Source organism: Ictidomys tridecemlineatus, chromosome 11 (assembly GCF_052094955.1).
Source record: "Ictidomys tridecemlineatus isolate mIctTri1 chromosome 11, mIctTri1.hap1, whole genome shotgun sequence".
NCBI classification, from domain to species: Eukaryota; Metazoa; Chordata; class Mammalia; order Rodentia; family Sciuridae; genus Ictidomys; species Ictidomys tridecemlineatus.
In genome coordinates, this window is record NC_135487.1 from 14,809,310 (window position 1) to 14,823,196 (window position 13,887).

General features: G+C 44.0%; 1 protein-coding gene across 5 annotated transcripts in view; it reads left to right on the top strand.

Moving 5' to 3' along the window:
* Positions 1-13,887, top strand: part of Zbtb40 (zinc finger and BTB domain containing 40) — a 75,507-nt gene that overhangs the window by 10,216 nt on the left and 51,404 nt on the right. The window contains exons 1-2 of one of the 5 annotated variants that reach the window (XM_078025548.1): positions 10,854-11,018; positions 11,803-12,093. The exons of 3 other annotated variants lie outside the window; for them this stretch is intronic. The gene's annotated coding sequence lies outside the window, so the exon portion shown is untranslated. Of the gene's footprint in view, positions 1-10,853; positions 11,019-11,802; positions 12,094-13,887 lie in introns of those variants that run through there. One more of the 5 variants, XM_078025549.1, reaches the window with a different exon arrangement.

Genomic DNA, 13,887 nt, shown 5'->3' on the forward strand with positions numbered 1-13,887 from the left:
GAGGGAGACTGTTAGGGAAGAGGAAGGGGACTGGGAGGGGTCAGAAGGGTGCTATGATCAAAGTATGTTATCCTCTTGGACAAGCTTGCCACAATAAAACCCATTTTTCTGTATAATCAATGTGCACTAATTAAAAAAAAAAAAGCAACACTTTGTTGATCATGTGTCTTTGCAATGCCTCTGACCAGAGAAAGTTAACCAAAATTTTTAGTAGGAGAAAGATTTGGGATTTAGGGCTTCAGTGCATTTTAAATTCTCAAGCTTGGGCAATAGGAATTGGTGGCACAAGCTCCCGCTCTGGGATCAGACAGTGTGGGTTCATTCACCGACTCTGCCACTCAATGGCTTTGTGATTTGGGGAACTCATTTCATCTCTCTAGGCCTTCATTTCCTCAGTGGAAAGTGGGGTTAATAATAGTAACTGTCTCACAGGTTTTGCAAAAATACATAATGCACTTGCCACCAAGCCTCGGATATACCAAAAGCTGATATATTAGCTGCTATTGTTATTGTCCAGTCACTATCTTAACCTCCCAAACTGTTTTTCTTCTTACTCTTTCCAAATTATCTTCCTTTTGCTTTCCACTTAGAATATGCAATTGGGTGGTGCACGCTTATAATCCCAGCAACTTGGGAGGCTGAGGCAGGAGAATTGCAAGTTTAAGGTCAGCCTCAGCAACTTAGGGAGACCCTGTCTCCAAATTAAAAAGGACAGGGACATAGCTCCATGGGAAAGCATCCCTGGGTTCAATCCAGTTACCACCCGCTCCCCGCCACTCTCCCCAAATTACAATTGCCTGTCCATACCTGTGGAGTTCCTCATTTGTGGATTCAACTAGCCTTGTATCAAAAATATTTGGAAAAAAAATACTGTACATGTAAATTTTTTTTGTTTTTGTCACTAAGCATTTTATTGTATAAGATACTTTAATTGATTAATCATCTAGAGATGATTTAAGATATATGGAAAGATGTGCCTAGGTTATATGCATATTCTGCACTATTTCACATAAGAGTCTTGAGCATCTTAATATTTTGCTCTCCATAGGGGTCCCCCCAATCCTACATGGACACAGAGGGACAAATTTTTATTATGCATTTAATAAATAAGGGAGTTGGGGCTTAGGAGTGTGGCTCAGTGGCAGTGCCCAGGTGCTCAGCCCTGGGATCAGTCCCCAGCACCAGTAAGTACATAAGAGACTTGAGTATCCTCAGATTTTGGTACCCAAACAGGGGTCCTGGAATCAGTTCCTTACAGGTATGACTGTGTATTGAAGACTTATGTAATAGAGTCTCTGTGTCGTTAGTGACCTGGAAGATCTTAAAGCACTTTTTCTTAGCTATGAAATGTGGGAATTGGGCCAGGTCTTCTCAGTTCTTTGTCCCTCTGAATTGCCTGCGTATTTTAGGTTTTGTGAGACGTCTCAGGTTGTAGCCCAGCACTCATGTCATGGAGTCCTCACTCTCCACTTGCTCCCTCTTTCCCAGCTGACTTTCCTCCCAGATCACTTGTGTGAAGCTAGTGTGGTTGTCTGTGAATTCTTTGCTTTTTTAAAAATAATCATGTCATAGTGACCTATATGGAAGATACACATGGAACTTAAAGTCATGGAGCAGAGTGATAAAAACAAGTGTTTGGCAGGTGTGTTTTTTCTCTTTTCAAAAGGCAGTAAGTTATGATACATAGTAATAGCTAGCAACAGTCTTCATGTTGATTGACTCACGTGGACTCGCTTATTCTTACAAATGCCTTGTAAGATAAGGACTAATATTATGTCTATTTTACATAAGAGGAAATGAGGCCCCAGAGAGTTAAGTAGCTTAGCCTGCCTAAGGTCCTGCAGGCAGTCTGAGAGGCCCAGCTGAGCTTCACACCCTGGGCTCCAGACCTTTACTGTCCAGCACACAGCCTCTGGCCTCACAGTGCCCCGCTATGATATTCTTAGGTGCCAGGACCCTTTTATTTTAACATTAGATGGGTATCTTTGAATTTAGAATTTGGGACTTTGTTAATGTGTGGTCCAGATTTATTTCCTGCTGAGAAAAGTATATGCTGCTAATCAAGTTATGAAAACTCAGAAATCATCGCGTTTTCAGGTCATCAAAATGCCTGTCAGCGCCAGTGACAAAGCCAGGGGCCTTTTGTACACCTGAGAGGTTGGATTTGAAAGCTTTGAAGTGATTGCTTGGCGAGACTCTTGACTGCAGGATGGAGAGTTGGCATTGAGTACAGTGCCATCCCGATCCCTAGTCACTCAGTAGATGAATGAGTCGCACAGGGGTTTTGCAGTCGGGGCTGTGAAGTCATCTTGGGTGAGTGCTGGGTCAGAGCAGTGTGTCCGGGAAGGTGCCCGAGTCTCCCAGAGCCTCCTTCTGCTGCAGTGGTCTTGAAAAATCGCTTGTTTCTATGAATTAGTCGGAAGATAGGAGGATAGAAGCAGTTGGTTAGGCTGAATATTTTGCCTCACTGCATCTTATAGAATGCCTCAAAAGAAGAGTTTCATTAGAAAATCTGGAAAAAGAAATTAGTGGAGTAGAATGGTTGTTCCAGGGTCATCAAGAATTGGATGCCAGCTGCCAGTTTGGAGATTTGGAAAACAGCCTTCTGAGTGGTCGTTGGCATATCCATGTCTCTCCCTCCTTGAGAGTCTGGTTGTGAGGTGGTGGTGGTAATGATGGGGACTACTGCTAGTTGATCTAATGAGCTCACACTGTGTCCCTGAAGATAGTGCCAGTGCATTAGATGTGTTAACTCATTTCATCTTCTCACAACCCAGTGGTTATCCCTATTTTGTAAATGGGGAACCTGAGCCCCATAGAGGTTAGGTCATTGCCTGAGATCATATAAGTTGTAATTGCACATTCACAATCCATACCTGCAGAGTCTGGCTCAGCTCTGACTCTGAGCCATTAAGCCAGGCTGCTGCTCATGAAAGCCGTGGGCCCTCTCCTGAGAAATTGTGCTGTTGGACAACATGACATCCAAGAGAGTGTGCACTCCTTTCCCCCTTCCCAGTGCTTGGACTCAGGTTTGAACCCCATTCTACACTTAATGCAAATTACCTTCTAGCAGAGTATGTCTTATTTTACTGAGCTTAAATGTTTAGTCAGTGAATGGTATATGGAAAATGCCAGTAGCTCTGAAGCCAGGCAGATCTACTTGGGTTTCTCTGTTTAAGTTTTCTGGTTATAAAAATAGTGCATATTTATTACAGGGAAAACTTGAAATATATGAAGAAAAATATGAATAACATGAAGACATGAATAAGTTCCCCATAATGATACTACCTACAGATAACCACTGTTAGCAATTTGGCATACTTTTTATATTTTTTATGCAAATGTGCATAAAAAATATAATATACGTGCATACACACATTTTAAACCAAATTGGATTTATATGTATATTTAGTAGTATATGGATTGTTTTCCTTTTAGTACCTTGAGAGCATTTCCCCCACATTATTAAAAATTTTCAAATGCCTAATTTTTTTCAAGAAAAAAATTTAGATCTAATTCATAACTATACAATTTACTGTTTTAAAAGGTACAGTGCAAGGGGCTGGGGCTGTGGCTCAGCAGTAGAGTGCCTGCCTGGCATGTGCAAGGCCCTGGGTTCGATCCTTAGCACTGAATAAAAATAAAGGTATAAAAAAAAAGCTTCAGTTCAAAAGTCTGTGACCATCACTACTTTTATAACCCTAGAAAATTTTTATTATATTTATTAATATTTACATTAATATTTTATATTATTTTTATTTTTTATTCTAATATGTTATATATGACAGCAGAATTCATTACAATTCATATTATCCATATAAAGCACAATTTTTCATATCTCTTGTTGTATGCAGAATATAGTCACACCATTCGTGTCTTCATACATGTACTCATTTCTACCCTTCTTACCCCTTCCTCTCTTCCCTCCCCTCTGTCCTATCTAGAGTTCATCTCTTCCCATGCTCCCCCTCCCAACCCCACTATGAATCAGCATCCTTCTATCAGAGAAAACATTCAGCATTTGGTTTTTTGGGATTGGCTAACTTCATGTAGCATTATATTCTCCAACTCCATCCATTTACCTGAAAATGCCATGATTTTATTCTCTTTTATTGTTGACTAATGCTCCACTGTGTATATATATGCTACATTTTCTTTATCCATTCATCTACTGAAGGTTAGTTCCACAGTTTAGCTGTTTTGAATTGTACTGTAATAAACATTGATGTGGCTGTGTCCCTGTAGTATGCTGCTTTTAAGTCCTTTGGGAATAGTGGGATAGATAGCTGGGTCAAAGGTGGTTCCATTCTCAGTTTTCCATGGAATCTCCATACTGCTTTCCAGATTGGCCGCACCATTTTTTTCCTGTGCCAATTGGCCGTCACTCTTCATTCCTTCCTCCCCAACGCCTCTGGGAGCCATTCACTCACCCACTTTCTGTCTCTATGCATGTGCTTGTTCTGGTCCTTTCATGCAAATAGAATCATGTGATGTTTTGCTTCTGGCTCCTTTCACTTAGCAGGATTCCTCCAGGTGGTACTGTCTCAGCACTTCTTCCTGTGGATGAATGTTATTCCACTGTGTGGATATACATTTTGTATGTTCATCAGTTGATGGACATTTAGATTGTTTTCACTTTTGGGCTATTTTAATGCCCAGTGAGCACTAGGGCACGAGGTTTTGTGTGGGTGTGGGTTTCCATTTCTCTTGGGTGAGTGCCTGGGCGAGGACTTGCTGGTCCTATCACATCACAGTGTTGAATGTCCTGAGGAACCGCCTGCCTGTTTTCCATAGTGGCCGCATCATTTCACACTTGCACAAGCAATTCTGTGAGGCTTCTGATTTCTCCACATCCTCAGCAACACTCGTTTTTTTGTTTTTATTTGTTTGTTAATTATAGCTGTCCTAATGGATGTGAAGTGATATGTCATTATGGCTTTGGTCTGCATCTTACTAATGACTAACCATGTTGAACTTCTTTCCATGCGCTCATTGGCTGTTTTGACTGTCTTTGGGCGTGTCTATTCAGAGCCTTTGCTCATTTTAAAATTAGCTTGTTTGTCCTTTTGTTGTTGAACTGTAAGAGTCCCCAAGGCTATATTCTGGTATACTATGTATATATTCTGGATACTAGACCCTCATCAGATATATGATCAGAAAATATTTATTTCCATTTTTTGAGTTATCTTTTTACTTTGATACATAGGAGTTTTAAAATTTGATGAGATCAATTTATGTTTTCTTTGGTTACTTGTCCTTTAGGTCATAGAGAGAGCCCTTTCTTTCCTCCTTTTTTTGTGTGTGTTTTATTATGGATTGAACTAAAACAAGGCCTTATGTGTGATAGGCAAGTAAAAGTGATCACTGTACCATCGAGCCATGTCCCCAGCTAAGAGCCTGCATTTTAATGGCTCCATAGTATTCCATAAGTCCATACTTATAACATTGACTTTAGAATCTCATTTATTTTAACCGTCTAGGTTTTTAGCCATCAATGCTACTGCTCTGAATACAGTGTCCATCAGTATTTTGCTGTATCTCTGTTTCTGGGTTGAGTCCTTGCAATGGGTCTAAAGGATATAAATGTTAAACAGTGTTTTGTTTGTTTGTTTGTTTAACTCTCATGGATTTCTTATTTTTAAATTTATATGTAATTATACAGTTAATATGTAAACTCATTCTGGTAAAATATTCCATTGGTGCAAATAAAATGTCCCCGTTCCCCGCCAGCCCCACATTTTCGTGCCTGTCTTTGAACCCTTTTCTAGCTCTCCACGAGCAGGTAACTTCCAGGTTATTTTCCAGTTGATGCTTCCTCAGCACCGCGTGAGGGCCTGTCTCATTCACCTCTCCTGCGTTGTTGATGCAAGTGGTGTTTTTGTAATAACAGCGACTAACACTTATTGAGCATTTACTGTTGACAGTCACTTTGCTAAAGCATTTCAGGTGCATTGTCTCAATTCATCTCACATCAAAACTGTAAAGTTTGAAGTTCACAGTGATCAAAGTGATTTACCCAAGTTAGTCTGCCAGAGCAAGAGTCCATGATCTAAGACCACTGCTGCCCAGTAAATATCGTCATTGAAATACTTTTCCAAAGTTGGTCATGGTGGTACATGCCTGTGATCATCCTGCAACTGGGGAGGCTGAGGAAGGAAGATTGCAAATTTGAGGCCAGCCTTGGGACACCCTGTCTCAAAAAGTACTGGTGTAGCTTGGTAGTAGAATGCTTGTCTAGCATGTTTGAGGCCCTAGGTTCAATCCCCACTACCAGATAAAGAAAAAAACAAACAAAAAACTTGTACTACTTGAATATCTTGAATATTCACTTAAGATTTTTTGTTATTGTTCAGCCACAAACCTGACTTATAATTCTAATGACAGTGGGTTGAGAAAGTTGCAATCACATATTCCCTGAGACACTTTGGGGCAGTTTTATCGCGTGAAGATAGTTATTTTCCTATAGAAAGATTCAAAGAAAAAATGGTAAATCTGCTGTAAATATGCCTAGAGCTCTGCCTGTCTCTGAGATACATGGAAGCCCTCCCCACCTGGGACCCGTGGTCTGAAGTTAGGTGTTTGGGATTTTGGTTCAAGTATTGGCTGAAGGTCCAGATCCTGGTTTCGGCCATATTATTGCTTAGATCCATGATTTGGACAGGTCACTTAATTTCTATCAGTTTGTTCATCTGGAAATGATAGGGATGGAATTAAACAGTCTAAGGATAATTCCAGTTGCATAATTTCTCTAATGAGGAGTCATTTCATGTGTGGTGGGTAGTGATAAATACCACGCCCCCCCCCCCCCCCAAGTTTTAATCTGTCAAGGAGCGGCCTGGAGGCAGTAGACTAGGACGGGACTCAAGTGCATTTGGCGATGACTGGAAGCCAGGAGCTGCTGAGGTGAGTCAGGCACATCCTTGGGCTTAGGCTTCTTAAGGAGGAGGCGCTCTGAGTGGCTGTAGGCAGGTGTCCCCAGGTGTCAGAGCACTAAGAGCAAGCCTGCGGCCAGAGGCAGGAGAGGTGCTCCTTGCAGTCTGAGAGAGCCCGGAAGACGAGCTCGTGCCCAGTGGCATTGGGTACCTGCTAAAGGTTATCTCCCAGCAGGGCACAGCAGCACAGCTGCATCACAGGGGACGGCCACCGGAGAGCCCAGGCACTCCACGATGGAAGGAACGGGCCCAGTGCTGGCAACACACACGGCCCCTCAAGCTCTGCCCGCCCGTTTCCCTGATGCCGAAGCCAGCGCCCCGGCCTTCACTGTGTGTTGGCTGTGTGCATTAACTCCCTTTGTTTTCTTGGACTTCTAACAGCTTTCTGGTGATATTGATGTTGCCACTTGAGATTCTTCAGATGACTGCAGTGAATGGGCACAGTTCACATTATGAATTAATGAATTGGTTCCGATATGTAATTCTTTTTGAGTTTAAATAGTATTGTCCAACTTCTCAAGTCCAATTAACTGTGAGGCTGTGACAGGATAGGGCTTCTGTGTCTGCCGGTTGACAACCTTTTGGTAGACCCAGTTCAAGCTGGCCTGGGAAGTCTTGGCAGCCAGCCAGCTGGCCTATGCCACAGTGCTGTTTCCCAGCGATGCTGCCCTGCCACGACAGAAACCAGGAGAAGCAGCAGGTGCCTCAGTGCAGGTGCTCCCGCCCCGCCCTCCAGCAGCAGGTACATCTGCCTGTCAGAGGAGTGGGGGCAGTAGCTGGAGCCCAGAAGGTCTGTCAGCCAGAGAGGCCAAGCTAGTAGTTAAGAGCAGGGAGCAACAGACCTCCTTTGAGCTCTGCTCAAACTGCTGGCTCTGTGGTCTCGGGCAAGCTGCCTAACCTTGCTGTGCGTTAGCTTCCTTAGATCTGTGAAGTAGGATAGCATGCCAGCTCCCTGGCAGGGCTGCAAGGGGAATTAGATGGGAAAGTGTGTGGGAGGAGCTCAGCACAGCCCCAGCAGTTGAGGACCTTGCCGAAAGCATTCGAAGGATTCAGGGATGTGGAAAAAGGCAGGACAGGTGGCCTGCCCCCCCCCCCAAAAAAAGATGTTTTAATTGGTTCTCATACATCCCTTTGATGAGGGAGGGATTCCCACCGTAGGGTGGGGGATGACCAGATGCAGGACACCAGATGCACTCAACAGCTGTTTGTTAGTCACCCATACTCAGCCTGGAGGAAGAGGGAGCCACACACAGGTGAGGCCACGTGGGTTGCACTTAGGAGCAGAGCCAACAGGCAGAGGCTGTGGGAGGAGCCTTTGTAGAGTCCAGGGGCAGGTGCCTGGTTCCTGCCAAAGGATATGATTGGCTTGTTTGACTAATTTGGGGGCTGGCAGGGAACTGGAGCCCACTGCTGGGGGACAAGCAGGAGTTGGACCTGGTCCTTTTGATAGGAAGATTGTTTGGCTCTGGAGCTGGGAGGGGAGCGGGAACGGTACTTATGGTGAGGTCATTGAGGCCCTCGCGATTTTGCTAGATGCCAAGTCCGTGCGTAACTTTGGACTTTCATTTTTGATGTAACGTCACAAAAGAGAATATGTCCTCAAAAGCTGTCCAATACAGCCTTCAGGGGACCTGGGGAGGAGGCTGTGGAAGACAGTTGTCTGAAACTGTGGGGAAGACAGGTGGCATAGTGGCTAGAAAGGAAATGTCACAGTAGGTCATCTGTAGGTCGTGGGCCACGCTCTTCGTACTCTATTCAGTTCCACACACATTTACTGATTGACTGTACATGCTAGGCCTTTCAAAGGTTTATCAGGTCTGGCGAACATGCCACTTTAGGTCAGGAACAGCTTTACCTGGGGCAGGCGCCTCTGGGTCTAGTTACGTTGGCAGCAGCCAGGGAAGCTGGCTGCCTGGAACTACCAGGTTGCTGGAATGCTTCAGAGGCATTTGGGTTGGTACCAGGAGGCTACAGAGGTATTTGCCTAAAGCCCGGCTACAGGATCCTCCATATTTTGTAAATTATTTCCAGAGCTACTCCAGAGTTTGTTTTTCTGGCTAGGGCCAAGGGCAGGTGCAAAGGAAGAGATGTGAGTGTAATTTGAGACTTTTATTTTTTTCTCTTTTCCTTCTTAAAGGCTAAAGTATTGTTTAAAACATATTTGGTAATAATTAGATGTATAAAACTGCTTTGAGAATAGGCAATGTCATAGTACTTGGCTACTCAGGGACGATTCCTTGGCATCGGTGTCACCTGGAACTTATTAGAAGCTCAGAATCTCAGGCCCCACCCCAAAACTTCTGGATCAGAATCTTTTCTTTGACAAGATCTCGGAGTGATTCTTAGGTTCTTTAAAGTTTGAGGAGCTGATTTGATTGATAAAAGGGCAGAAGTCTTCACAGTTCCTCTACTGATTTGCTGTGCTCTCAGGCTTGTTACTCCTCTACTATTGGGACCTTATTTATAAATTGGGTTTAATAATTTTCCTGGATTGTTAGTATTAAAGCAGGTAAAGGGATAGATAGGGTTGTGGCTCAGTGGGAGAGCACTTGCCTAGCATTCACGAGGCACTGGGTTCAATCCTCAGTACCACATAAATGTAAAATAAAAATTTTTTAAAAAATAAAGTAGGTAAAAAGTGCTAGAAACAGGAAGGTACTTAATTATCAGTAGCTATTAGTGGTTCTTAGATAAATATCCTAGTATAATTTGGTAGAGCAGGGTATTACAAGGACTGACTCCCAACATGAGATATGAATAGATAATTAAGAAAAATATGGTCTCCTGAGCCAATGATTGTCTTACTGATCAGTTCTCCTGGGGGTGAGACTCTTCAGTGCTCCTGTTAAGTGTGGGTAGCCATACTTCTCAGTGGCTGCTGAGCTCTTGGGAGGGAGCAGGATCTGCAGAAGTGGTAGGTAGTTAAGTCTTGACATCCAGTGAGGCTTCCTTATGTTAGAGGGGAATGGAAACTTGGACTAAAGTACAGATTCTGCCCTTTACTGGCTCACTGGCCTTTGACAAGGCATTTAACACCTTTGAGCCTTCGTCCTCATCTGTAAAATGAGGATAAATGGAATTGGGAGCTAGCTGTAATTCCCAGAACATAAGCAAGGTATTACTATCTCAGCATCATCCCTACTTGGTTTGTAGGACAGAGGCCACTAGACGGCCTCCCAAAGCCCCAAAGGTTCATGCTCTGCCTGATTCTACCCTGTTAGGGCTGCCCACACTGCAGTTCCTCAGAGCTGAACTAGCTGCCTAGATTTCCCAGTGACCAGAATGTACCTTAGGGAAGCATATAAACCATTCAGTTGTTGGTCCACATTTCAGAGATTGGAACTGAAGTAGACTGGCTTTGGGGATGGAATGGTTATTATAGCGATGGTAACATTAGAGACCATGATGGTTATATGCAGGAAGAGACGGCCACGAACCTAGGAGTTTCAGCTACAGAAATCGGCATTCTTTACACCGTCTTTACACCGTACATTACTGCCCATCAGGCAGTCAGTGTTAGGAAATGGAACCAAATGACAGCTGCTTTTGAACTTGAGAAATCTGGGCTGCTAAAAGCTACAGTCACCCTTTTCTAACCTCACCAATCCTCCTTGCATTCTCAGAAATAATTGCTAAGGATTCTCTTTTAACTTAGCTGATTCCTTAGATACCTAACATTTTAAATCATCTTTTTGTGTGAGCAAATCCCCCATTTCTTGTCTCTGAATGTGTGATCTTTGCTCTAATTATGTGGAGAGTGCCTGTTATTTCACCTGACTCCGGTTGTTTGTGAGATACTAAATAGCCACAGGGTTCAAGCCGACTTGGATCAGAGAGCAGCTCAGCCCCCCAGGACCTCAGTTTCCTCCCTCAGAAAGGAAGGAGATGGGACTAAGGTCATTTGGTCATATGACAAGAGTGCATGATAAATGAGTAATGAACTCCTGCTCAGTGAAAGCAACAAAAAGGGCTCTCCAAGGTCTCCCCATCTCTGGCTGGAGCAGAGCCCAGGCGTCAACATAGAAGGCACGGTTTTACTCAGGAGATAGGATTATCAGAGCAACAGTAAAGAAGTACTTAAAGCAGGTGAGATCTCATCAAGCCAGATGAAAAGAGAAATGGCACAGACCAGAGGGATCAGTGTGCCCAAAGGAGAGGGCAGAATTGTTAGGGGAACTGAATTGAGGGGCCTTGTCGAGAGTTTGAATGGCTTTTCTCTCTTGGTTATAGAAATACAGAAATCCAGGCAGAGGTGCGCCCAGGTTTTGCTCCGTGCACCTCCGGCTGGTTATTGGTAGTGTGTATAGGTGGCCTGCTCTTCCTTCCTATGCTAGTCCCTTGCCCGGATTTGTCCAGGCCGCCTGCCACTGGGAAGGCTGCATCTTACTTGTGCTGTTCCTGTTTTAGAAGCTCCTCCCTGAGAAAGCAGGTGTGAGTTCCTCAGCTCCGGCCTTGTGCCCCACTCCCCCTCCGTGGGTGTTCTCAGAGACCTCTTCTGGCCAGCCCAGAGTCCATAAATAGCAATGGCAGCCAGTTCTTGGGTGTCTTTCCAATGCCAGGTGCAGGGCCATGGGCCTGTGCACAGACATCATTTCTGGCTTGCACGCCCAGTGTGCCTCTCCTGGCCCTGGGTAGCCTCCTCCCTTCCCTCGGGTTTACCTTTCACCCTCCCCTGTCGAGATGGAGCCTCGTTTGTCGTTACTAGTTCCTTCCTTTCCAGCTCCTTGCCACTCATTGGGGCTCCTTTCCACTCATTGGGGCTCTTTCTGTTTTATCCCTTTTCCCCTTTTCCTTCTTCTGTCTCTCATGGATCAAGTCCTTTTAAAAGTTCTCTTTTTAATCATATTAGTGTTTATTCCACTCTCTGCAGACACAGATCTTGCTTTGTGCCCCACGGTGCCTGGCTGTCTGAGGCGACGGTGGGCAGCTGGTCCAGAAGTGGTTTCTGCTGGCCAGAGGCTGTTGCTGGCTGACGACTGGCGGGAAATCGAGTCCAGTAAATTGAGAAACCGCAGGCCCAGTTCCCTGAGACATGGAAGAGTCCCGTGCCCTCCAACAGCGGCAGCAGGGGCCTGTGCTCGGCACCTTGCTGGGGGATTTGCCAGCCGCTGTGGATCTGAGGACAGGCGCCTGTCTTAACTCAGCAGTGTGCATGGAGACGGTGCGTCTTGGTGTTATTTCTTCCCTGTTCAGTTATAGGGGTTCTGTGTGCCCTACAAACTGAATTAGCTCCCACTTGCTTCCCTGGTTTTTCTTCTGTGTTGTTTCTTGTACCTTAGAGAACCCCCCAAACTTTCAAATCTTTTTTGGAAGTAGACAGAATAAAAATTTAAATAAATAAATATTGTGCGCTCCTTTCGGGATGCTGGCCTACTTTTCTACTTTGTGTTGAATTCCCATTTGTGTTTTCGGGTCATTATACTGCTCTCAGTTCAGCCAATTACGTCTCTTCTAAGTATCTTCATGCTGTATTAGTCTGGTCCTTTCTTGAGGCTTTGATATTGTTCCTTTGAGGAGTAGCCATCTTCTTGTGCTCTTTTGTTGCTTAAACGTTCTTCCCATGGGACCTCTGGTGACAGTTTTCCCAAGTAAGTACTTAGTAATAACTTGGGTGGCCTCTGTATGTCAGTGCCCAGGACTTGGAGGGTCCAGTGCTCCGTGTTCTCCCACAGTCTTACTCCGAGTAGCTCACTGCAGCTGCACCACATCAGAGTCTGCCTCACCTCCACTTAACTTCCTTGCAAAGAGAGGTGGAAACACAGTAAACTATGTTAGAGGCTTCTACATTTTACTTGTGAGGTCAGCAGCATATAGTTGTCCTCTCCAGTATATTTTAGTAGTCTCCAAATCACTAGTTACCCTTCCGTGATTACTTTTTTTTGGTAGTAGGGTTTGAACCCAGGGATGTTTTTTGTGACTGAGCCACATTCCCAACACTTTTTTATTTTTCATTTTGAGACAGGGTCTTGCTAAGTTGCTGAGGCTTGACTCAAACTTGCAGTCCATCTGTCTCAGCCTCCAGAGTTGCTGAGATTACAGGCGTGTGCCATTACTACCACAGCCACTGTTCCATATTTCCTTATGGACCTACGTGAGAATTTTTCTAAGATACATATACAGGAGTATGCTTCCTGTACATGTACAATATGTATCACTAAATATCACCAGATTGCTTTTCCAAAACAGCTGTATCAATTTAGGTACTCACTAGTGATATGTTGGATTCAAATCTAGAGTCTGTCACATGTTACTATTTGACCTTGGAGAAATTATTCCATCTCTCTGGGCCTTAGTCTTCCCTTTGGTAAAAGGGGATAGTAACTATCTGCCTCATCAGATTTTAAGAGGATGAAATGAATTGTGTAATATGTGAGTTACGTACACTCATGTGAAGTGTATGAGTACAGTAGGAGTCAATTAAATGCCAGCTGTTATTACTGTTAAATAAATACTTGTTAGTCAATGTGTCTAGTTTTTTTCCCCTTGATTTCAGTTTTTTTCCTAAGATTTATAAGAATTCTTATCTATTCTAGATGTTAATTCCTTGATGCTTTTAAATTTTACAAATATTATCTCCCGTTTCTGCCATGCTCTGTCATTTGTCCCACTCATGCCCTAGATAATTAGCACTTTTTGTCCCTTTTCCCTGGGCCAGTGAGAAGAGATTTTTTTAGCCTGCATATCAGGAGGAATAGGCATCTGAGGCTCCGGGCTTTAAGCAAGGGTCTCAGTTCTAACTCCCCACCTTCACCTGCTTGAAGCCCTTTTCCCCAGTCCCCGTGTGCGCATTGATGTGTCCTCCTCTAAGCCCAGGGCCTGCACGGGAGTTTGAAACCCCCATGAGCTATCATGGGCTCAACTCCCACTTACTGTTCCAGCTTTGATTTTGATGTCTCTTTGATTTCAGGTGCCTGGAGATTTCCCTTTTCTTTTTCTTTCTTTTTTTTTTAACTTT